Raw genomic sequence first — 25,873 nt, 5'->3', positions numbered from 1 at the left:
ATATGCAAGTCAGTGTAGGATGAGGAAGTTTGTAAAAAGAAAAAGAAAAAGAAACCTTCTGTATAATCAGCCTGGGAAGACAAAATTTACTTTTATCGATTGTAATTTTATATGCTGTGTGATTATACTAATAAAATTATTAACTTTCAGCCTATGAAGAAGTCTTGAGTGAAAGAAGTTATCTAACTAGAAGAACTAACCAAAATTTCAGGATTGGAGCAGCCAGTGAGAGCTGTGTGCTTCAACAGATTTCATTCTAGGAACATATATTCAACATCTACTTTCCAACCATTGTAATTATGTTTAATTCATCGGAATCATACTTGTTTATTCATTTTTCCTGAACTAGCATTAAATATTTGATAACAATAGTTAACATTTACTATCTTAACTGCCAACTTGATCTGTCCAGTTGGATCCAAAGAAAACATGATTACCCATCCTATCCCATCCAGTCTGTTTCTCCCATTATCTTTCTCAGTGAGAGATGGATACCCTGCTGGCTGTTACTCGAGCCAAAAATCCTATGGTTCATTCTTTTTGAGATACAATTTACATACTCTAACATATACAATTATTTTCTTTTTATTTGAAAGGCAGGCAGAAAGAGAGAGAGAGAGAGATCTTCCTTCCATTGGTTCACTCCCCCAAATACCCATAACAGGCAAGACTGGCCCAGGCAAAAGCCAGTGACCCAGAATTCAGGATTTGATAGCTTCTGGTTTTGTTAACATTTGTTTTTACCTCTATTATATCTCTTTTAATTATTTCCATACTTGTCCAATATTGGGATTGAGTCCCACCTCCGCCTCCACTTTCTTTTTTTTTTTTTTAAGATTTATTTATTTATTTGAAAGTCAGAGTTACACAGAGAGAAGAGAGGCAGAGAGAGAGAGAGAGAGGTCCTCCATCCGCTGGTTCACTCCCCAATTGGCCGCAACGGCTGGAGCTGCGCAGATCTGAAGCTAGGAGCCAGGAGCCTCCTGTGAGTCTCCCATGTGGGTGCAGAGGCCCAAGGACTTGGGCCATCTTCCACTGCTTTCCCAGGGCCATAGCAGAGAGCTGGATCGGAAGAGGAGTAGCTGGGACTAGAATTGGCAACCATATGGGATGCCAGCACTTGGGTTCAGCTATCATTGAATCTGTAGAGAACAAATATTTTTCCTATTACAGTGGTCCCCTAACTTTGTTGATTTTAAAAATCCTAATGGGGCTGACAGGGCTTTTAAAACATTATAGGGAAAATAAGCTAGAAGTTTAATAAGTTGGTAATATATTATAGCTGTTTTTATCTTCAGGTAATGTATTTTCATAATGCTTTTGGTTTTCATTAGCATGGTTCTCAAAGTTCAGCACATATAAAATCCCCAGGAGAAACTAATTGAAACACTTTCCCGGTTCCTAGGACTCATGTTTCAGCTCAGTAGGTCTGCTATGGGACTGTAGAATATACATTTCTGACAACCTAATTTAGGTGGTGGAGGCAATTAAAAGGATCACATTTTGAGAACTCTTAGATAATTTTAAGAACAATGAAAATATATAAAGTTTGAAGTGTAAGTATTGTATTTTCTCTGATTTAAAGTATAATAGGTATTTAGGGGCTACTGACCTAAATGACCTATCCCCATCATGTCAACTATAGTGACATTTCAGAATATGATGTAGGGGCTGGCGCCATGGCTCACGAGGCTAATCCTCCGCCTTGCGGCGCCGGCACACCGGGTTCTAGTCCCGGTTGGGGCGCCGGATTCTGTCCCGGTTGCCCCTCTTCCAGGCCAGCTCTCTGCTGTGGCCAGGGAAGTGCAGTGGAGGATGGCCCAAGTCCTTGGGCCCTGCACCCCTTGGGAGACCAGGATAAGTACCTGGCTCCTGGCTTCGGATCAGCACGGTGCGCTAGCCGCAGCGCGCCAGCCGTGGCGGCCATTGGAGGGTGAACCAACGGCAAAAGGAAGACCTTTCTCTCTGTCTCTCTCACTATCCACTCTGCCTGTCAAAAAAAAATTAATTAATTAAAAAAAAAGAATATGATGTAGGAAATAATCGTTGCCATCATCACTTTTGTCTTTTTAATAATCTGTTTAATGTAGAGCATTTCCTGTAGTAGGAAGACTGTCATAGAATACTTACTTTTAATTTTGAACCTCTACTGTGTGCAAATGAATCACTGTAGTGCCCCTCTTAACTTGATAAGCTATTTACATTTTTATGCGGTAAATGTAAAAGTTTTAAGTAATTTGATGTGGCATTCTGTTTTTTAAAAATATTCATTTATTTGAAAGGCAGAGTTACAGAGAGGGAGGCACAGAGAGATCTTCCAACCTCTGGTTCAATCCCCAAATGTCCACAATTGCTGGGCCTAGGCCACACCGAAGCCAAGAGCCTAGAACTCCATCCAAGTCTTCCCCATGGGTGCAGGAGTCCAAGTACTTAGGACATCTTCTGCTGCCTTCCCAGGTACATTAGCAGGGAACTAGGTCAGTAGCAATAGCAGAATAGCCAAGACACAAACTAGCATTCATAAGGGATTGCCAGCATCACAGACAGCAGCTTAACCTGATACACCACAACTCCAGCCCAGATGTGGAATTCTGTTTTAAAGATTTATATATATATATAATATTTTATTTTTACAATTTTTATCACTCGAATATATATATTCGAATATATATAAATATATATTTATCTTGAATATATATTCGAATATATAAATATATATTTATCTATCTATATATATATATATATATTCGAGAGGCAGAGTTAGACAGAAAGAAGGAGAGAGAGAAAGGTATTCCATCCACTGGTTCACTCCCCAAATGGCTGCAATGGCTGGAGCTAAACCTATCCAAATCCAGGAGCTTTTTCTGGATCTCCCACGTGGGCACAGGGGCCCAAGCACCTGGATTATCCTCCACTGCCTTTCCAGTACATAGCAGAGAATCCGATCAGAAGAGGAGCAGCTGAGACAGGCACCAGCACCCATATGGGATGCCAGAGCTGCAGGCAAAGGCTTAGTTAGCCCACTACGCCATAGTACCAGCTCCTCTGATGTGGTATTCTTACACCTGATAAATTTGGAGACTAATATTTGAGCTTAAATTACTCATCTGGTAACTATTTCAAGTAAACATACAGAAAAGATAATCTAATTTTATAGTTGTTGACTCAATAATTTTGCCATTTTCTTTATGGCTTGATTCATTGTGACAGAACCAATACTTTGTTTTCTTAAAGTTAAGCCACTAAAAACAGGCTGATTATACTACATATAAAAATGTAATTTCTGAGCCTTTTAAGAAGAAATTATACTACAGAGCGTATCACATTTTGATGCTACCTACCTCTAAATACAAAATCAATGAAGCAGATATACTGAGGAAAAAAAATCAGAGGAAATCACCTTGTCGTGTACTTATTAAAACTGGACCCCATACTTTCATTGGTTTTACCTCCAGGAACTCTACTAGATGCTCATAATGAAGATCTCCAATATCCCCTCATGTTTGGGGGTGAGAGGAGAGAATAACCATTTTGAAATATCCCCAGAGCATTCACCATAAGGAAAGCTACCCTCTCAGAGAAAAGACTGCCTGGGGGAATGGCATTAGCCTTCATGTAGCCCTCCAGCCTGTCTCACCTGAGATGGAGAGTTGGTAAGAAACACTGAGATTTAATCATAATGTTATAGAAACTTCGCCTCCCCAACACCTTACCACCATAACAAGGCTTAGTCTAGTAACAGTGGATTACAACTTAACAAACTGACCATGTGTTGACGTCTCTGAGAGCAAGCTCTGTCTAAGGAAGGGTTCTTAATGAAGCCCAACATAATGGAAGACAAAATCAAAGACATTAAAGGATGTTGAAGATACTGGCTCCTACATCATAGCAAACATTAAACATAGCCCAAATCCTAGCCAGATTAACAAAAAACCTCACACTAAGAACCTTCCTACCTAATCTTTAACATCCTATCTGACTGTCAGTGAAAAATTACAAGACAAAAAGAAGTAGGCTGAACAGACAAAGCAAACATTAGATGTGTCACAGGTTTGGGGATTAACACACAAATTTTTAAACTGTGGCTAATATGATAAATGTGGTCTTTTAAAAAAGAAAAGAAAAAAAGGCATTCATTTTATTTATGAAAGGCAGAGTAACAGGAGAGACAGAGAGAGGTCTTCATCTACTGGTTCACTCCCCAAATGGCCACAATGGCTGGAGCCAGGTCAGGCCAAAGCCAGGAGCCTGGAACTACACCTGGGTCTCCCACATGGGTGGCAGCAGCCCAAGTACTTCACCCATTCTGCTGCTGCTTTCCCAGGTGCATCAGCAGGGAGCTGGATCAGAATCAGGGAAACTGGGATTTGAGCCAGTGCTCTGATGGGAGAGATGCTGGCATCATAGATGGTGTCTTAACCTGCTGTGCCACAACTTCTGCGCCAATAAATATGTTCTAATAGAAGAAAAAGTGGAAATACATACCAAATGAAAATGTTAGCAGAGTGATAAAAATTGTAAAAATCAAAAGGAAACACTAGGCACTGTAACAGAAATGAAGAATGCCAGTTCATCAGTAATCTGGTAATCTGAACATGCCCATGGAAAGAATAAGTGATCTTGATAGTAATTTTCCAAACTAAATGTAAACACAAAATGAGAAAAGGAATTAAAAAAAATCCAAGAACCATGAGATAATTTCAAAGAGTGAAATATACTAATGCATATAATTGGAGTATCAGAAGAAGACAGAACAGAGCTAAGGAAATCTTTGAAGTAACCAATGACCAAAAGTTTTCCAAAATTATTTACAGTTTTCCAAAAATATTTACAGACAACAAATCACATGGGCCAGCATTGTGGGAATGCTGGCTTTTCACATATGTGCTGGTTCCTTGTCACAGTTACTCCACTTCTGATCCAGCTCCCTGCTAGGAAAAGCAGCAAATGAAAGCTCAAGTGTCTGGGCCCTTTGCCACCCATGTGGGAGACTGGGATGAAGCTCCTGGCTCCTGGCTCCTGGCTTCAGCCTGGCCTAGCACTGGCTGTTGTGGCCATCTGGGGAGTGAATCAGGGGATGGAAAACCTTTCTCTCTGTCTCTCCCTCTATCTGTCTGTAACTCTACCTCTGAAATAAATAAATCCTAAGGGGCCGGCGCTGTGGTGTAGCAGGTAAAGCTGCCACCTGCAGTGCTAGCATCCCATATGGGCACAGGTTGAACACCCAGCTGCTCCACTTCCAATCCAGCTCTCTGCTATGGCCTGGGAAAGCAGTACAGCATGGCCCAAGTCCTTGGGTCCCTGCACCCGCATGAGAGACCCAGAAGAAGCTCCTGGATCTCAGCTTCAGATCGGCACAGCATGGGCCATTGAAGCCAGTTGGGGAATGATGAGCTCTCTCTCTCTCTCTGCCTCTCCTCCTCTCTCTCTCTCTAACTCTTTCAAATAAATAAATAAATTTTTGAAAAAAATTCTTAAAAAAAAGTATTAGTGAATGAATAAGTAGATGTAACAGGATCTTTTTTAAAAGATTTTTTTATTATTACTATTTGAAAGGCAGAATTACAGAGAGGCAGAGGCAGAGAGAGAGAGAGGTCTTCCAACTGCTGGTTCACTCCCCAGATGGCCGCAACAGCTAGAGCTGTGCCGATCCAAACCCAAGAGCCAGGAGCTTCCTCCGGGTCTCCCACGCAGGCACAGGGGCCCAAGGATCTTGGCCCTCCTCCACTACTTTCTCAGGCCACAACAGAGAGCTAGATCGGAAGTGGAGCAGACAGGACTCGAACCAGCACCCATATGGCAAACAAACAAGCGGTCTGCACCTTAATGTTTATTGCAGCTCAATTCACAATAGCTAAGACCTGGAATCAACCCAAATGCCCATCAACAGTAGACTGGATAAAGAAATTATGGGACATGTACTCTATAGAATACTCTACAGCAGTAAAAAAAAAAAAAAAAAAAAAAAAAAACAACAATGAAATCAGCCATTTGCAACAAAATGGAGGAATCTGGAACACATCATGCTGAGTGAAATAAGCCAGTCCCAGAGGGACAAATATCATATGTTCTCCCTGATCGGTGAAAACTAACCAAGCACCAAAAAGGAAACCTGTTGAAGTGAAATGGACACTATGAGAAAGAGTGACTTGATTGGCCCTTGTCCTGACTGTCGATGAACAACTTAATACTTATCCCTTTTAGTATTTTTTGTTCTACTTAATACTATTGGTTGAACTCTGTAATTAACACACAATTATTCTCAGGTGTTTAAATTTTTTTTTTTTAGATTCATTTAGAGCTCCAGGTCTTGACTCCCCCACTAAAGCAGACCCTGGGTGGCAGTGATAATGGCTCAAATAATTGGGTTTCTGACAACCAGGTGGGAGACCTGGTTGGAGTTCCCCACTCTGAACTTGAGTCCTGCCCAGCTGTAGGCAATTTGGGCATTTGGGGAGTGAACCAGTAGATGTGAGTATATTTCTCTCTGTGTGTGTGTCTCTCTCTCTGCCTTATTCCTTCCCTCTCTCAAATAAATAAATAATGTCAGAGAAAATGGATATTGTGAAAAAATTGCATAGATTTCACTTTTTTGCACCAAAATAAAGTGTTTGATTCCCATTTTCAATGAACTTTTTAAGTCCCCTTGTATACACTTTAAAATATAAGTTTTCTGAAATAGTAATTACAAAGCAATAGTAAGTATCAGATTAGTGTTAGCAATAATAAAAGTTCATCAGAAACCGGTAGACTAGATTGATCAGGTAAACTTCATGGAAGTCTTCATTTGATAAGGCCAGAGTGAGCAAGAAGAAATGTAGATGCAGCAGTAACAAAGTCAAAATTATGGGAAATGTAAATTTATTAGGAGGACACACCAAAAAATAGTTTGACAGTCAACAAATATAAGTCTTATTCTGGTTTTTAACTCTTCACGGGTAATTGGCCCGTGTCTGAAATCTGAGTTTGAGACTACATTAAAAGATTAAAACCTCTGGGAAACTCAGCCCTAGTGTACCACACACATTCATGATGTTCACCTCCAGGAGCCACACCAACTTTACAGGATATAAATCTGAAAAATAATCCCCTGACCTTCCATGTGTATGTGTAGCAGGAGAGAGCTAATTTTTTTTTAATACTCTGAGAATCACTGTTCTCCTTAACATCTTCCATCAAAAGGAACTAATTTGCCAAAGCCTAACCAAATCGGGTATTTATCAGGATCTAATTGACCTGAGAGAATTGAAATACCAAACTTCAGCTCCCTCTAGCTTTTATACCTAACCAAAGTCTGGGGGCCAGCGTTGTGGCATAGCAGGTAAAGCCACCACCTGTGAAGTCAGCATCCCATATGGAAACCAGTTTGAGTCCCAGCTGCTCCACGTCCAATTCATCTCCCTGCTAATGTGCCTGGGAAAGCAGCAGAAGATGACTCAAATCCTTGAGCCCCTGTACCCATGTTGGAGACATAAATGAAGTGGCTGACTTCGGCCTGGCCTAGCCCTAGCCGTTATGGCCATTTGGGGAGTGAATGAGCAGATCGTAGATCTCTCTCTCTCTCTCTCTCTCTCTCTTTCTTTCTAACTCTGCCTTTCAAATAAGTAAATAAATATTTTTTTAAGAAGTATAGAGGCCGGCGCTATGGCACAGTGGGTTAAAGCCCTGGCCTGAAGCACCGGCATCCCATGTGGGAACTGGTTCTAGTCCTGGCTGCTCCTCTTTTAATCCAGCTCTCTCCTATGGCCTGGGAAAGCAGTGGAAGATGGCCCAAGTGCTTGGGCCCCTGCACCCACGTGGGAGACTTGGAAGAATCTCCTGGCTCCTGGCTTTGGATCAGTATAGCTCTGGCCATTGAGGCCCTCTGGGGAGTGAACCTGCAGATGGAAGACCTCTCTCTTTGTCTCTACCTCTCTCTGTAACTCTATCTTTCAAATAAATAAAATAAATCTTAAAAAAATAAAGTATAAGTCTGAGGATTTCAAATAGATACTTTTAAGATGCTAAAGGTTCTAATGGAAAAGGGAAATGGTAGAAATTAGAAATGTTGTAATAGAAATAAAGAATGTTTTTGATGTACTCATCAGTAACATGGACATAGCCAAGAGAATTACTGACCTTGAAGATATATCAGCTGAATCTTCCCAAGCTGAAAAGCGGGGTAAAAAATAAAAAGAAAATACAATTTTACTTTCTTTTTTTTTTTAATTTTTTTTTTAAATTTTTTGACAGGCAGAGTGGACAGTGAGAGAGAGAGACAGAGAGAAAGGTCTTCCTTTTGCCGTTGGTTCACCCTCCAATGGCCACCGCTGCCGGCGCGCTGTGGCCGGTGCATCGCGCTGATCCGAAGCCAGGAGCCAGGTGCTTTTCCTGGTCTCCCATGCGGGTGCAGGGCCCAAGGACTTGGGCCATCCTCCACTGCACTCCCAGGCCACAGCAGAGAGCTGGCCTGGAAGAGGGGCAACCGGGACAGAATCCGGCACCCTGACCAGGACTAGAACCCGGTGTGCCGGCGCTGCAAGGCGGAGGATTAGCCTATTGAGCCACGGTGCCAGCCAACAATTTTACTTTCATGAGAATTCAGATTAAAAAGTGCTACACTAACAGCCACCAGTGATTCATGCCTCCCCAGTATCCATACCAGCATTCTTCTCCCACACTGACTTTGCTTTTGGCAATGGAGCATCAGCAAACATGACACAAGTGGTGCCTTGGTAAACCCTTGAGACAGCATGTGAAGAATACTGTTCCAGCCGCATTAAATCTGAAAGACCATAAAGAGGCCTATGCAGTCATCTCTACCCAGCTGACCCACCAGCTGAATACAGCCACATGAGTGAACCCCAAAAGAAACTGTCCAGCTAATCCACCATTTCAGAAGTATTAAAACCATTACCGTTATGTAAACCACTAAATTTCATTTATTTGGCTCCTGGTTTGTTTAGTTTTTACACAAAAATAATTGCAGAAAAGGAATGAATTCTGCTGTACTTGAAAACCAAGTAAGAATTTACAGATGGAAATGTCAACATTAATAAAAAGGTGCTTGGGGGCAATAGAGACTTGAGTGGCTAGGGAAAGGAAAGAAATTTAGAAAAGCAGAAGGCAAGAACAGTTTAAAAAGAATATGCTTACTTGCAGTCACTACTTTAATCATGTCCTCTAGAAAGGAAGTCCATGTGAAAGAAATGACAAAGCAAAAATTATTGATATTTTTTGGGTTTTGTACATTGTTAGCTAGTAATTGCCTCCAGGTCTCTCCAATAGCGTGTAACAGCTACTTATTCTAGAAAACATTTGTTTTAAGATTTTAAAACAGAGGCTAGTGTTGTAGCCCAACAGGGTAAGATCCCACTTGAAACATCAGTATCCCACAATCAGAGTGGGTTCAATTCCTAGCTGCTTGGATTACAATCCAGCTTCCTGCTAATGCCTCTGGAAAGGCAGTGGAAGATGGCCCTGGTACTTGGTTGGGCCCTTGCCATGCATTTGTGAGACCAGAATGGAGTTTTCTTGGCTCTTGGCTTTACCTAGCTTAGACCTGGCTGTTGCAGTCATTTGGGGAGTAAACCAGCAGATGGAAAATCTTTCTCTCTCTGTTTCTCCCTCTCTCTCTCTCTCTCTGTCACCTTGTCTTTTAAATTTCACATGTCTCAGTAAAAATAACCTATCTCGCAGTCTGGGACTAAAAAAATCTCTCACCTTTGGTTTGTAAAGTAGTTATGCATCTTTTATTCCTGTCTCAAAACAAAACTCAGTACTTTTCCTGCCTTATCCTTTTTTGTTGCCACTTAAAAAGATCCCTTAGAACAAAAAGACCATTGTTTTGCCCCTCCAAGAGGTGTAGATCTCATGTATGGAACATAAAGTCCACTGAGGCATGAGCCACACTTTCTAGTTTAGCTCATTTATACAACATTGTCCAGTTTAAAAATAGCTGTATGAATGACAGCTGAAACATAACTGCACATAACCTCAGAAAAGTTTACCTCCCTAATGCAACTCAGAAGGAACACTGACCATTAAGCTGGAACTCCACAGGCAGTAACACCTAATGCAGTTTGGTTTTATGAGAGATGTGGATTTTATTGTTTCCCTTTGCATTATTTTTAACATGCATTAGTAAAGGCTTTTTACCATTCCCTCATCAGAGTCTTATGTGCATTAAGCTATAGAAAAGCAGTTATCAAATTCAAATTACTCAGTTCCTCAAAAAATTAAAGTGAGCATATAACATATGACCCATAAATTTCACTCCCAGATATATTCTCAAAAGAACTGAAAATACACGACTCATAGCATCAGTATTCATAATAGCCAAAAAGTGGCTATTATCCACATAACAGCCGAAAAGTGACTGTTATCCAGTGATAAAAGTGAAACATGCTACATCATCAGTGTACCTTATAAAAGATTAAGTAAAAGACGATACAAAAGGCCACATATTAAAGGGTTACATTTATATGAAGGATCCAGAATAGGCAAATCATAGATACAAGATTAGTAGTTACTAGGAGCTAGAAAGAAAATAGGGAATAACTGCTAAGAGGTATGGGTTTCTATTGGTGATGAAAATAGACTGGCATTAGTGGTAACGGTTGCATAACCTTGTGAATGTACTAAATGTACTAGTGTTCTGGCACAGCAGGGCTAGCATCCCATCTCAGAGTGCCAGTTCAAGTCTTGGCTACTCCATTTCTGATACAGATTCCTGCTAAGGCACCTGGGAAAGCAGCAGAAGATGGCCCAACTATTTGGGCCCGAGCCACTCACATGAATCTGAGACCAGGATGAAGTTCTGATTCCTGGCCTCAGCCAGGCCCAGCCTGAGCTGTTGGGACCATTTAGGAGATGAACCAGTTAATAGAAGATCTCTCTGTCTCTGTCTCTCTCATGTTCTGCCTTTGAAATAAATATATAAAATAAATTTTTTAAAATAGTCAAAAGTGGGAATCAAATTTCATCAACTGATGAGCAGTAGATAAACCAAATGTAGTGTTTCCATTAACAGACTGTTATCCAATGATAAAAGTGAAACATGCTTTATCATCAGTGTACCTTATAAAAGATTAAGTAAAAGAAGATACAAAAGGCCACATATTAAATGGTTACATTTATATGAAGGATCCAGAATAGGCAAATCCATAGATACAAAATTAGTAGTTACTAGAGGCTAGAAAGAGTAATAGGGAATAACTGCTAAGAGGTATGGGTTTCTATTGGTGATGAAAATAGACTGGCATTAGTGGTAACAGTTGCATAACTTTGTGAATGCACTAAAATCCACTGAATTTAATGCTTTAAACTGTTGAGTTTTGTGATAGGGGAGTTATAAATCAATTTAATAACAATAGATAAAAGAGACATATAAAAAACCCTCACATTCTAAATTTACAATTGGGAAGCAGGTTAACAAATATAGCTTCAACCAGGATTCTGCACTTCTTAGTTTATTAAAAAAAGGAAGTTTGAAAAAAATTATAAAAACATCCATAATAATTAACAATTTACACTATTTTTCAGGAACTAAGCTGTTGAAATTCAACTAAGAAAGCCAGAAGATATGAGGAATGATATAAAATGATCAAGATAACTAATATTTTTATCATGCTTTATATCTTACAATGCATTTTATATAGACTAAAAGATAACTATTATAATTATGATACAGTAGGTTGTAGCTATTCTAACTTTAGATGAAACACTGAATTATGTTTTCCAATGTTATATCTTTTTTTTTTAACTTTTATTTAATGAATATAAATTTCCAAAGTACGATTTATGGATTACAATGGCTTCCCCCCCATACCGTCCCTCCCACCCACTACCCTCCCCTTTCCCACTCCCTCTCCCCTTCCATTCACATCAAGATTCATTTTCGATTATCTTAATATACAGAAGATCAGCTTAGTATACATTAAGTAAGGATTTCAACAGTTTGCTCCCACACAGAAACATAAAGTGAAAAATAATAGATGATTTTTTTTAAATGATGATGAAATCAGATCAGACCTATTGTCATGTTTAATCCCAGTGAGAGTCAAGTTGGGAGTTGATAATTTCTTTTCTTTTTTTTTTACAGAGGATCAGTTTAGTATACATTAAGTAAAGATTTCAACAGTTTGCACCCCCATAGAAACACAAAGTGAAATATATTGTTTGAGTACTCGTTATAGCATTAAATCTCAATGCACAGCACATTAAGGACAGAGATCCTACATGAGGAGTAAGTGCACAGTGACTCCTGTTGTTGACTTTACCAATTGACACTCCTGTCTATGGCATCAGTAGTCTCCCTGTGCTCCAGTCATGAGTTTCCAAGGCTATGGAAGCCCTCTGAGTTCTCCGATTCTTATCTTGTTTAGACAAGGTCATAGTCAAAGTGGAGGTTCTCTCCTCTCTTCAGAGAAAGGTACCTCCTTCTTTGAAGACCTGTTCTTTCCACTGGGATCTCACTCGCAGAGATCTTTTGCCAGAGTGTCTTGGCTTTCCATGCCTGAAATACTCTCATGGGCTTTTCAGCCAGATCCAAATGCCTTTAGGGCTGATTCTGAGGCCAGAGTGCTGTTTAGGACATCTGCCATTCTATGAGTCTGCTGAGTATCTCACTTCCCATGTTGGATCACTCTCCCCTTTATTTATTCTATCGGTTAGTGTTAGCAGGTACTAGACTTGTTTATGTGCTCCCTTTGACTCTTAGTCCTTTCATTATGATCAATTGTGAACTGAAATTGATCACTTGGAATAGTGAGATGGCATTGGTACATGCCACCTTGATGGGATTGAATTGGAATCCCCTGGTATGTTTTTAACTCTACCATTTGGGGCAAGTCAGCTTGAGCATGTCCCAAATTATACATCTCTTCCCTCTCTTATTCCCACTCTTATGTTTAACAGGGATCACATTTCAGTTAATTTTTAACACTTAAGAATAACTGTGTATTAATTACAGAATTAACCAGTCATATTAAGTAGAACAGACAAAAAAAACTACTAAGAGGGATAATGTATTAAGTTATATTTTTAAGCATCTCCTGGGCAAGGATTGTCCTTTTTCATCTCTGTGTAAAAAGCACACAACATTCACTCAGCAAACTTTTAGGTGAATACACAAATAAAGGCTTAGGAGGACAGGAAGGTAAGGAACTTACTAAAGCAGTGTTATAATACGTATCTTTGGCATTCAAATACAATGTGTCTTCCATAATACTGCAATCACCAGTCTCCTGTGTTCCCTGCATATTTATTCAAGTCCCAGTATTTAAGCTGATAGCATGTTGTTATTCAAAGCCCAAAAGGACATCTTCAACAATAATCACTGACATGTCATACTATAAGATCTCAAGGAAAACTGAAGTTAAACCATTGAACAAATTATGCTTGTTATTTACTGCCAGACCTTCAATTTACTACATCAGGTATCTACAGAGTACATATATTGTGCAAGCCAATAGGCTATGCCATAGAAACAGAGTACAAAGATAAAGTAACTAGACTGGAGGCACCTCAGCATAGTCTAGTAGGAGGTTCTGCTGCATATTTCACACATTTAATCACTTTATCTTTGCATGCTGTCTAGAAGCTGAGTTCAGAAATAATTAAAAATACTCCTCATGAGTAACAAAGTGAATTGATTCCATTATTCTCCAGTATAAGGTACATATCAGCTCCTAGGAAAACAGGTCAACCATTGTTTTTAAAAAGTTTTCCATAAATAGATACCATTTTAAAATCTGGCATTTGGGGGCCTGCATTGTGGCATAATATGCTAAGCCTCCACCTTTTGTTTTGACATCTCAGCTGCTCCTCTTCTGATCCAGATCCCTGCTTATGGCATAGGAAAGCAGTGGAAGATGGCCCAAGTGCTTGGGCCCCTGCTTGCATGTAGGAGACCCATGGCTTCAAATCAGCTCAGCTCAGGCCATTGTAGCCTTTTTGGGAGTGAACCAATAGATGGAAGACATCTCTGTCTCTCCCTCTCTCTGTCTGTAACTCTACCTCTCAAAGAAATAAATAAAATCTTTTTTTAAAAAAAAGTCTGGCATTTTAACATATAGCCACACAAATTCCCCATCTGCTTGTACCGTTCACTTAAGATATTTCAGGATCTTCTTTGCAGGCCACATTTTCAAACACCTGAGTACCAGCAAAAAATTTTTTTAAAGATTTATTTATTTACTTATTTATTTGAAAGAGTGGCAGAGAAAGATAAAGAATCTTCCATCCACTGGCTCACTCCCAAAATATCTGTTAACAGCGAGGGCTGGAGAGGGCTGGACCAAGTCAAAACCAGGAGCCCAGAACTCCATCTGGGTCTCCCACATGGGTGGCAGGGACCCAAGTGCTTGAACCATCATCCTCTGCCTTCCCGAGTGCATTAACAGGAAGCTGAAATGAACATCTTAAGATCTGATTATTGTTTTTAGCCTTTGTCTATACTCCTGTGGAACAATGGTCTTTCTACTTTCACTTTTGAACATTATGGTTAAGTGGTGCAATAAGCCTGTGATTATGAAGTAAATGGAAAGTTATGTTATTACAAAAATTAAAGGGGAAAAAAAAGGAAGGAAGGTGAAAAGATTGAAGGAGGGAGAAAGGAGAAAGTATGGTTATCTTCTTAGAATTGTATCTATGAAATACATGAAATCTGATCTCTTTATATTAACAAAAAATTTAAAGAAAGACTAGAAAAGAAGCCAAGTAGCCAGGACCTGAACTGGCAGTCCAATATGGGATGCAGGTTTCACAACATCTGACCGTGCCACATTCTTTTTTTTTTTTTTTTTAAGAGAGAGTTACAGACAGAGGGAGAGACAGAGAGAGAGAGAGGTCTTCCATCCTCTGGTTCACTCCCCAAATAGCTGCAATACCCAGAGCTGGGCCTATCAGGAGCCAGGAGCCAGGAGCTTCTTCCAGGTCTCTCATGCAGGTACAGGGGCCCAAGTACTTGGGCCATTTCCCAGGCCATAAGCAGAGAGCTGGATCAGAAGAGGAGAAGGCAGACAAAAACCGGCACCCATATAGCACCTCAGGTGGAGATATAGCCTATTACCCTACAGTGCCAGCCCCATGCCACATTCTTTTAAATCCATTTTCTCTTCAAGGATTATGCCTTTCTATGAAGACAGAATATATTTTGTTCTTAAGCTGTTCTGTAAGTAGGATGGCACTTACATAGTAACAGTAACTTAATACAGGTCTTAGATTTCTAATTTTTTATCAGATTAACGTGCTCCTCCAGTCAACAAAGTGCCTGATAGATTTCAAGTGTTTGATATCTATAGGAGAAACAAACTAAACAAAAATTTAGTGAGCAATTTGTGAGAAGCCATTACATTGGGAACTAGATATTCCAAAATCTAAATAAAGGGGTGTGACTTAGTCATATAAACCCATGGAAGATTTTACCATCAAAGAGAGACCATTCATTCTTTTATCTTTATGAGTAATCATCCATTTAACTAAAATGAATAGGTTTTTTTGTTTTGTTTTGTTTTGTTTTTGAGAGGGAGGGAGGGAAGGAGCAAGAGTTCCCATCCCCTGGTTCACAACCCAAATGCCCCCAATAGCTGGGGCTACACCCAGCATGGAGCCAGGAGCCGGAGACACAATCCATGACTCCCACATGTGTGAAAGGGACCCAATTACTTGAGCCATTACTGTTGCCTCTAGAGACCTGTAGTTAGTAGCTGGAGAGAGGAATCAAATCCAGGCACTCCACAGGAGAATTTGGGCTCCTAACAACTATGCCAAAAGCCTTCCCACAAATCAGAGAATGTTAAGTCAGAAAACTAAGAGAACAAGACACTGTGTGATTTAGCAGATGTTTTAAATGTCAGGTGATGAAGCCTAGGAAATACAAATTTTAAGAATTAAATGCTAATATTTCTATTCTTCTCAGTACAAATCAGCCTTTTCCTAGCTTCCAAATCTACTTTGTCCTCTTTTTTTCTTCCCTTTCTGAATTCTAGGGTCACCTTATAATATGATATTGTATAGTAAATTTAACCTGTTGACAACAAAATAGCCTGTTAGCGTTACTCTGTTTTGTATATAGGAATTAACTATCTTTCTGAATAGCTGAACAACACATGAGCAAATGGATTTCATTGTCAAAAATCATCACTGTTGTGATTTTATCATTTGCCTTCTTTGGCCACTCTAATTTTGTTATTTAAAAAGTGGTCAATAGTACGTTACCAGAAATCATCACAGTATAACAACTGTGATCTTCTCTGTTATTCAGGATATTCATGGCATTGAGGTATAAGATCACTTATTTTTATAAAAAGTCACTAAAATAGCCTTGGTTTTTTAAATTGATTTCATCAAATTAAAAATATGTGTTGGTATGTATGATGCTTCTAACATCCAGATTTTTTTGTATAAGTTTATGCATTAGATGTTTGAAACTTGGAACATTTTTTAAATCATTTTAAAATATCAGGGAAAAATTATGTTATCAGAGTAGACTACAAATACCAATTTAATTGTTCAACTCTATTCTGGCTAGACTATCTAATTTGATAGGTATTTATAATGAGTCTCATCAAATTAAATAATACAAATTATTACCTTTAACTGGCAATTAAGAACAAGGGATTATGATCATTGTTATAGCTAGAAAGATTTTAATAGCTATATCAGAAACTTACCCTGTTAGCAATTAAAATAGACTAGAAGCAAAGGAAAGAAAGTGACTTTTTTTATGTTTTATTTGGTCATTTATCAAAAAATCCTTGAAACTTAACAGAACCCAAACTACTCTTGATAAGATTAGTATGAAAAAAAAATATATCAGATATATCAGCTGGCACTGCAGCTCACAAGGCTAATCCTCTGCCTGCGGCGCAGGCACCCCGGGTTCTAGTCCCAGCTGGGGCGCTGGATTCTGTCCTGGTTGCTCCTCTTCCAGTCCAGCTCTCTGCTGTGGCCCGGGAAGGCAGTGGAGGATGGCCCAAGTGCTTGGGCCCTGCACCCGCATGGGCGACCAGGAGGAAGCATCTGGCTCCTGGCTTCGGATCGGCGCAGCGCGCCAGCCCTAGTAGCCATTTTGGGGGTGAACCAACAGAAAACGAAGACCTTTCTCTCTGTCTAACTCTGCCTGTCCAAAAAAAAACAAAAAAAAAAACACACACAACAAATATATCAATACCTGGAACACAGTGTATCTCTCCATCTCTCCATTTCTTCATCATGCCAGGAGGAAGGATACATTGTCAGTCACCTAATGAGCAAAGAACACATTGATTATGGGAACATCTATCACTTACTTGGAATCTAGATGGATTGCACCAGATTCACAAAAGCACAGTTCTCTTAGACAGCTAGGAAATAAGAAATAGTTCATTAACCAAAGAGTACCTGCTAATTAATAAGAAGATACCCTATTGGCCAAATCATTTGTATGCTGGAGTCCCTATGTAATGAAATACATTTAATATTGTAGTTATCTGAATATATTATTATCGTATAAAGTTGTTTTTGTTAACCCTGCTATGTACATTATTATCCAACTTGACATTATCAGTATTATAAATTCTCTTCACAGGGAAATATTGAATTCTACCTCATGGTGTCATACTGCTTTCTTTTAGGAAAATATAATTTAAAATCACATGGTATGGAACAAAATTGTGATGATGTTTCTCTTAGCATACACCTACAAATGGTGAGAATGATGACATTTTCAGTCTGCCAGGTATAATCCTTTTAACTCTCTGGAATGAGCCAGAGAAGCCGAGCTTATTCTAGTCTCAGTCAAAAGCTAGTCTGTAGCCAGATCATTGTCTTTTGCATAATCTTATCCTACAGAGGTGCAATCAGATTAAACTCTTCCTCAGCAAAGAACATTGAAAATTAACAAGATTAACCAGGTTCAAATGCCAGAACTGCTTAAAATGCCCAGGCTTTGTGTATAGAGTGGGAGCATGACAAAGCCCAAGACATAACTCAGTGAACTCAAACACCACAACAATGAGGTATGGCTTTATGGCCTAGATTTTTTTAAAAGAATTATTTATTTATTTGAAAGTCAGAGTCACAGAGAGAGAGAGGTCTTCTATCCACTGGTTCACTCCCCAGTTGGCCACAATGGCCGGAGCTGCACTGATCTGAAGCCAGGAGCTAGGAGCCAAGAGCCAGGAGCTTCCTCCTGGTCTTGCATGTAGGTACAGGGGCCCAAGGACTTGGGCCATCTTCCACTGCTTCCCAGGCAATAGCAGAGAGCTGGATGAGAAGTGGAGCAACTGGGACTCAAACCGGCACCCATATGGGATGCCGGCACAGCAGACAGCAGCTTTACTCATTACACCACAGCACCGGCCCCTATAGCCTAGATTTACAATACTCAGCAAATGTTAACTGAAGTTCATGCTTGTGTTTAAAATGTTTCAGATTCCCAGATCCTAGGACCCACAAATATTACAGATTTGCAAATAGTAAAAGGAACAACTGGCATTGGGAAGGGGTATTTTATGGCATTCGAAGTCCTTTTTATAGAGCAATAAGACAAATATCACACTTCTTTTCACCTGAAGACAAGGTTTCAGGTGATGAGAAAGGGCAGGGGATTTGGAATTAGGCTGCTGAAATTACGTCACAGTCCCAGCTTCTACCACTCAGTACTTACGTGGTTTTGGTGAAATTGTTTAACTTCTAAACTTCCTGATGATTAAGAGATAGTAACAGTACCTATTCTCATACAACTGTTGTTATGAATAATTGAAATAATACATAAGCCCATCATAAGCCTTCAGTACCTGTTAAGCCTTTTATTATTGCTTGCAAAATGTATTTTGTTTAATTTTTTAATATGGAATCTTTTTTTTTAATTTTTTTTATTTGACAGGTAGAGTTATAGACAGAGAGAGAGAGACAGAGAGAAAGGTCTTCCTTCCATTGCTTCACTCCCCAAATGGCCGCTACTGCCAGCACTGCACCAATCCGAAGCCAGGAGCCAGGCGCTTCTTCCTGGTCTCCCTTGCTGGTGCAGGGGCCCAAGCACTTGGGCCACAGCAGAGAACTGGACTGAAGAGGGGCAGCCAGGACTAGAACCTGGTGCCCATATGGGATGTCGGCACCGCAGGCAGAGGATTAACCAAGTGAGCCACGGTGCTGGCCCCTCTTTTTTTTTTTAATTTTTTTCACATACAATAATTTATGGGGTAAGGTGTGGCATACTGTGTACCATGTATAATCAGATCAGAGTAATTGGAATGTCTGTCACTTCAGACATATAATTGCTTTTGTATCAGGAACATTCAAACCCTACTATTTTGAAATATTCAATTAATTGTTTTACAATAGTTATCTTATCCTGCTATAGAACATTAGCAGAGGCCAGCACCGCGGCTCACTAGGCTAATCCTCTGCCTTGCGGTGCCGGCACACCGGGTTCTGGTGCCAGTCGGAGCACCGGATTCTGTCCCGGTTGCCCCTCTTCCAGGCCAGCTCTCTGCTGTGGCCAGGGAGTGCAGTGGAGGATGGCCCAAGTGCTTGGGCCCCGCACCCCATGGGAGACTAGGAGAAGCACCTGGCTCCTGCCTTTGAATCAGCGCAGTGCGCTGGCCGCGGCGGCCATTGGAGGGTGAACCAACGGCAAAGGAAGACCTTTCTCTCTGTCTCTCTCTCTCACTGTCCACTCTGCCTGTCAAAAGAAAAAAGAAAAAAAAAAAACATTAGCAGTTACTCCTCCTCTCAGCTGCACCCTGGTAGCCATTAACTCCCCCTCTAGTCCCTAGGTCCTGGTAACCACTCTTCTATTCTCTGCTTCTTTTAACTTCCATGTGTGAGTGAGAAAATGCAGTATTTCTCTTTATACACCAGACTTATTTTACTTAACATAATGTCCTCCATTTCTATCCATGCCGCTGCAAATAACAGAATGTTTTATTCTTTCTCAGCTAAATAATATTCTTTTGTGTATGCAAAATTTTCTTTTATTAAAAGATTTTTATTTATTTATTTATTTACTTGAAAGTCAGAGTTACAGAGAAGGAGAGGCCGGGGAGGAGGGGGTGTCTTCCATCCACTGGTTCACTCTCCAATTGGCCGCAACGGCCGGAGCTGTGCTGATCCGAAGCCAGGAGCCTCCTTCAGGTCTCCCACGTGTGCTCAGGGGCCCAAGGACTTGGGCCATCTTCTACTGCTTTCCCAGTCCATAGCAGAGAGCTGGATTAGAAGCAAAGCAGCCGGAATTTGAACTGGCACCCATATGGGATGCTAGGACTGCAGGCAGTGGCTTTACCCGCTACAGCACAACACCAACCCCTGCAAATCTTCTTATTCATTCATCTGCCAGTGGATACCTAGGTTGATTTCATATGTTGGCAGTTATAAATAGGGCCACAATAAAACTCAAGTGCAGATTTATCCTGAACATAGAGATTTCAATTCCTCTGGATATATACCCAGTAGTGGGACTATTGAATCATATGGTAGTTTTATTTCTGCTTATTTATGGAATCTCTATACTGTTTTCTACAATGGCTGTACTAATTTACATTCTCCTTAATAATGTATGAGACTTACCCATTCCCCAAACCCTGAACAAGATTTGTTGTCTTTTTGATATTAACCATTCTAACTGTGGTAAGATGATACCTCATGATGATTTTGGTTGTCACTCCCTACCATTAGAAATATTGAACCTTTTTTTCATATATTTGTTGGCCATTTGTGTATCCTTTTTTGAAAAATGTTCAGGTCATTTGCCCATTTTCAAATCTTTTTTTTTTTTTTTTTTTTTTTTTTTTTTTGCTGCTGAGTTAAATATTAGAGTTCCTCAATTCTTTTTTATTTTTTTATTTTATTATTTTGACAAGCAGAGTTAGACAGTGAGAGAGAGAGAGAGAGACAGACAGAGAAAAAGGTCTTCGTTTTCTGTTGGTTCACCCCCAAAATGGCCACTAGGGCTGGCGCACTGCACCAATCCAAAGCCAGGAGCCAGATGCTTCCTCCTGGTCGCCCATGCGGGTGCAGGGCCAAGCACTTGAGCCATCCTCCACTGCCTTCCTGGGCCACAGCAAAGAGCTGGACTGGAAGAGGAGCAACTGGGACAGAATCCAGCGCCCCAACTGGGACTAGAACCCGGGGTGCCTGCGCCGCAGGCAGAGGATTAGCCTAGTGAGCCACAGCGCCAGCCTAGAGTTCCTCATATTCTAAAAATTAACCCCAAGCAAAGTGAACTCTTTACAAAACTAAGGGGACTTCAAAAAATTTAGGGGAAATAAGTATTTAAAAGAGCCTGTGGTATTTCCTCCCATTCTGTGGGTTTTCTCTTCACCTTGTTGATTGTCTCCTTTGCTGTACAGAAGCATCTTAGTTTGTTGTCATCTCATTCATCAATTATTGGTTTTCTGCCTGTACAATTGGGTCAAATTGAGAAATTCTTGGCTTAGGCCAACATCCTGAAACATTCCCCTGTGGTTTTCTTCTAGTAGTATCATAGTTTGGGGTCTATGGTCTAAAAGTTAAATATAACCCTTTAAACACTTTGAGTTGATTTTTATATAGGGTGGGAGATGGGATCAACTACTTCACTGCATGAGTGGTTCACTCGAGAAGATAAGATTGTATATCAACTAAGCTAAAAAATACTTAGAGATTAGTGAAAACAAAAACAGGACATACCACAACTTACAGGATGCAGCAAAAGCAATTCTCAGAGGGAATTCTGTGGCTACAAGCAGAACCTGTGAAAACAAGAATTGCAAATTAACAACCTACCTTTATATCTTAAGGAAACTGAAAAAGCAAGGACAAATTAATCCAAAGAGCCAGCAGAAAGAGGGAATTATTTGTTTCAGTAGATAAATGAAATAGATAGTACAAAAATAATAGACACAGAAATCAAAAGTTGGCTCTTCAAAAAGATCAACAAAATTGAAAATCCTTTAGCTAAACTAAATAAGAAAAAACAGGCAAATCACTAAGACAGAAAATGAACATGAGGACTTTACTACTGTCCTGTGAAATTGGAAAGACTGTAAGAGATTATAAACAACTGCATATCAACAAATTAGATAACTTAAGCACCTTTACCAACAGAGTCAGAAATCAAAAACCTCCCCAAAAAGAAGACAGCTGCAGTATCGAATTCCACCAAGCATTTAAAGAAGAATTAGCATCAACTACTCAAACTCATATGAAAAAGAGTACAGGATGGGGCTGGCGCTGTGGCACAGCGTGTTAACACCCTGGCCTGAAGTGCCAGCATCCCATATAGGCACTAGTTCAAGATTTGGCTGCTCCACTTCCAATCTAGCTCTCTGCCATGGCCTGGGAGAGCAGTAGAAGATGACCCAAGTCCTTGGGCCCCTGCGCCCACATGGGAGACCCAGAAGAGGCTCCTGGCTTCGGATCTGCACAGCTCTGGCCGTTGTGGCCAATTGGGCAGTGAACCAGCGGATGGAAGACATATCTCTCTCTCTCTCTCTCTCTCTCTCTCTCTCTCTCTGTCTCTCTCCCTGCCTCTCCTTATCTCCCTTTGTAACCCTGACTCGCAAATAAATAATAAAATCTTTAAAAAAAAAAGGCATGTTAAAAAAAAAGGAAAAAAATAGAGGAAGGAACACATTCTTTTTTTTTTTAAGATTTACTTCTTTAATTGAAAGTCACAGTTACACAGAGAGAAAAGGAGAGGCAAAGAGAGAGAGAGAGAGGTCTTCCACCCACTGGTTCACTCACCAGTTGGCTGTAATGGCCAGAACTGAGCTGATCTGAAGCCAGGAGCCAGGAGCTTCTTCCATGTCCCCCACACGGGTGTAAGGGCTCAAGGACCTAGGCCATCTTCTACTGCTTTTGCAGGACATAGCACAGAGCTGCATCGGAAGTGGAGCAGCCTGGATTTGAACCAACAGCCATATGGGATGCCAGCACTGCAGGTGGCGGCTTTACCTGCTATGCCACGGCACTGGCCTCAGAACACATTCTGTGAGGCCAGTTACCCTTATTCCAAACCCATACAAAGATGGAACAAGAAAGGAAGACTATACTGATATCCTGCATGATTATTGATGGAAAAATCCCCCCACTAAACACTAACAGGCTAAATCAACAACATATTAAATGTATTTATTTATTACAATCAAGTGAAGTCTGTCCCAGGATATAAAAGTGTTGTTCAATGTAAGAAATTCAATATGATACATAATGCTGATTGAACAAAGAAAAAAAACAACATGATCCTTTCAATACATGAAAAAATACATGTGTATTCAACACATTTCCATAATTTTTGGTGTTCTTTCTTTAAAAAAAATTTTATTCAAGATATATAAAACACAGGTATTTCCTATATACAGATTCAGGAACATAGTGATATTTTGCACCCTACCCTCCCACCCTTCTTCCTCCTGCCTCTCCTATTCCCATGCTTATTTTTTACTTATCTATTTTCAGTTAATTTTATACTCATAAGTTTAACCCTACTCTAAGAGTTCAACAAATAGTGTGATCTTTGACATCCTTAGTTAAATTTATTCCAAGGTATTTGATTTTTTTGTAGCTATTTTGAATGGGATTGATCTTAGAAGTTCTTTCTCAGCCATGGCATTGTCTGTGTATACAAAGTCTACTGATTTTTGTGTGTTGACTTTATATCCTTCTACTTTATCAAGTTCTATGAATTCCAATAGTCTCTCAGTGGAATCTTTTGGATCCCCTATATATAGAATCATGTCATATGCAAATAGGGATAGTTTGACTTCCTCCATCCCAATCTGTAGCCCTTTGATTTCTTTTTCTTGCCTAATGACTTTGGCCAAAACTTCCAGGCCTTTATTGAATAGCAGTGGTGAGATTGAGCATCCTTGTCTGATTCCAGATCTTAGAAGAATGCTTCCAATGTTTCCCCATCCAATATGATGCTGACCATGGGTTTGTCATAAATTGTCTTGTTTTGAGGAATGTTCCTTCTGTATCCAATTTGCTTAAGCTTTTCATCATGAAAAGATGTTGTATTTTATAAAATGCTTTCTCTGCATCTAGTGAGATAATCATATGGTTATTGTTCTTCAGTTTCTCAATGTGATATATCCTACTTACTGATTTGCAAATGTTGAACCATCACTGCATACCAGTGATAAATCCCACTTGTTCTGGCTGAATGTTCTCTCTGATGTGTTGCTGGATTCAATTTTTTTGAGGATTTTTGCATCTGTGTTCATCAATGACATTGGTCTGTAATTCTCTTTGTCTGTTGTATCTTCTTCAGGTTTAGGAATGAAAGTGATGCTGGACTCATAGAACAAGTTTGGGAGGATTCCTTCCCTTTCAGTTGTTTTGAATAGCTTGAGAAGAATTAGAATTACTTCTTGTTTAAATGTCTGGTAGAATTCAGCAGTGAAACCATCTGGTCCTGGGCTTTTCTTTGTTGGGAGGGTCTTTATTACTGATGCAATCTCTCTCTTGGTTACTGATCTGTTTAGGTGTTCTACATCTTCATGACTCAATGTGGTAGATTATATGTATCCAAGAATCTATCCATTTCTTCTAGGTTTCCTGATTTGTTGGAATGCAGCTTTTTGTGGTAATACCTGATGATTCTTTTTATTTCTGTGGTAACTGTTGTTTCATTTCCTTTTTGGCTAGTTGGTCCAGTGGTGTATATGGTATATAAATTTTGCTTATTTTTCAAAAAAAAAAAAAAAGAGTAGCTCTTCATTTCATTCATCTTTTGTGATTTCTTGTTCAATTTTCTTTATTTCTTCTCTAATTTTAATTATTTGTTTCCTCCTACTAACTTTGAGTTTGGTTTGTTGTTTTTCTAGGTCCTTGAGATGCATTGATAGCTCATTTATTTGATACCTTTACAATTTCTTGATGTAGGCACCAATTGCTTATAAACTTCCTTATAACACTGCTTTTGCTGTATCCCATAAGTTTTTTTTTTTTTTTTTTTTTTTTTTTTTTTTTTTTTTTTTTGACAGGCAGTGTGGACAGTGAGAGAGAGAGACAGAGAGAAAGGTCTTCCTTTGCCGTTGGTTCACCCTCCAATGGCCGCCGCGGCCGGCACACTGCGGCCGGCGCACCGCGCTGATCCGATGGCAGAAGCCAAGTACTTCTGGTCTCCCATGGGGTGCAGGGCCCAAGGACTTGGGCCATCCTCCACTGCACTCCCTGGCCACAGCAGAGAGCTGGCCTGGAAGAGGGGCAACCGGGACAGAATCCGGCGCCCCGACCGGGACTAGAACCCGGTGTGCCGGCGCCACAAGGCGGAGGATTAGCCTAGTGAGCCAGGCACCGGCTATCCCATAAGTTTTGATATGTTTTATGTCTTCATTCGTTTCCAAAAATTTTTTAATTTCTCTTTTGATTTCTTCTATGACCCAGTGTTCATTCAGGAACATGTTGTTCAGTCTCCATGTGTTTGAATATGTTCTAGAGATACTTGAGTTGTTGATTTCCAGCTTCATTTCATTGTCAAAGACGACGCCTGGTATGACTTTGATTTTTTTTAATTTGCTGTGACTTGCTTTATGGCCTAGTATATGGTTTATCCTCATTCTATGCATTGATGAGAACAATGTGTATTCTACAACTGTGGGATGAAAAGTTCTGTAGATACCAGTTAAGTCCATTTGATCTATAGTGTTGATTAACTCTGTTATTTCTTTGCTGATTTTCTGTCTAGTTGATCTGTCCATTGGTGAAATTGGAATGTTGATGTACCCTATTACAATATCTGGAATCTATGTCTCCCTTTAGATCCTTCATCATTTGTTTTAAATAGCCAAATGCCCTGGCATTGGGTATAGTTGCATTTAGCTGTTGAATTGATCCCTTAATCATTACATAGTGCCCTAGTGCCCTTCTTTGTGTTAAAGTCTCTTTTGTCTGATATTAGAATGGCTTCTCCTGCTCCTTTTTG

General features: G+C 39.9%; 1 protein-coding gene and 1 long non-coding RNA gene across 21 annotated transcripts in view; one reads left to right on the top strand and one right to left on the bottom strand.

Moving 5' to 3' along the window:
• The window catches only part of LOC108175508 (uncharacterized), a 164,048-nt gene that overhangs the window by 101,847 nt on the left and 36,328 nt on the right, over nt 1-25,873 (bottom strand). For 7 of the 20 annotated variants that reach the window (XR_007914666.2, XR_007914665.2, XR_007914661.2 and 4 more), the window contains 3 exons: nt 21,634-21,695; nt 17,156-17,227; nt 8,119-8,149 (listed from right to left, as the gene is read on the bottom strand). This is a non-coding gene — a long non-coding RNA (uncharacterized lncRNA). Of the gene's footprint in view, nt 1-846; nt 1,143-8,118; nt 8,150-13,028; nt 13,062-17,155; nt 20,310-21,286; nt 21,364-21,633; nt 21,696-25,873 lie in introns of those variants that run through there. The other 13 variants (XR_007914670.2, XR_007914664.2, XR_011384210.1 and 10 more) reach the window with 7 other exon arrangements.
• ITFG1 (integrin alpha FG-GAP repeat containing 1) overlaps nt 1-25,873 on the top strand; it is a 240,511-nt gene that overhangs the window by 193,759 nt on the left and 20,879 nt on the right. The window lies entirely within an intron of this gene.

This window comes from Oryctolagus cuniculus, chromosome 18 (assembly GCF_964237555.1).
Source record: "Oryctolagus cuniculus chromosome 18, mOryCun1.1, whole genome shotgun sequence".
In the NCBI taxonomy this organism is placed as follows: domain Eukaryota; kingdom Metazoa; phylum Chordata; class Mammalia; order Lagomorpha; family Leporidae; genus Oryctolagus; species Oryctolagus cuniculus.
Note: the sequence above shows the minus strand (reverse complement) of the source record. Positions and strands in the feature narration are given on the sequence as shown.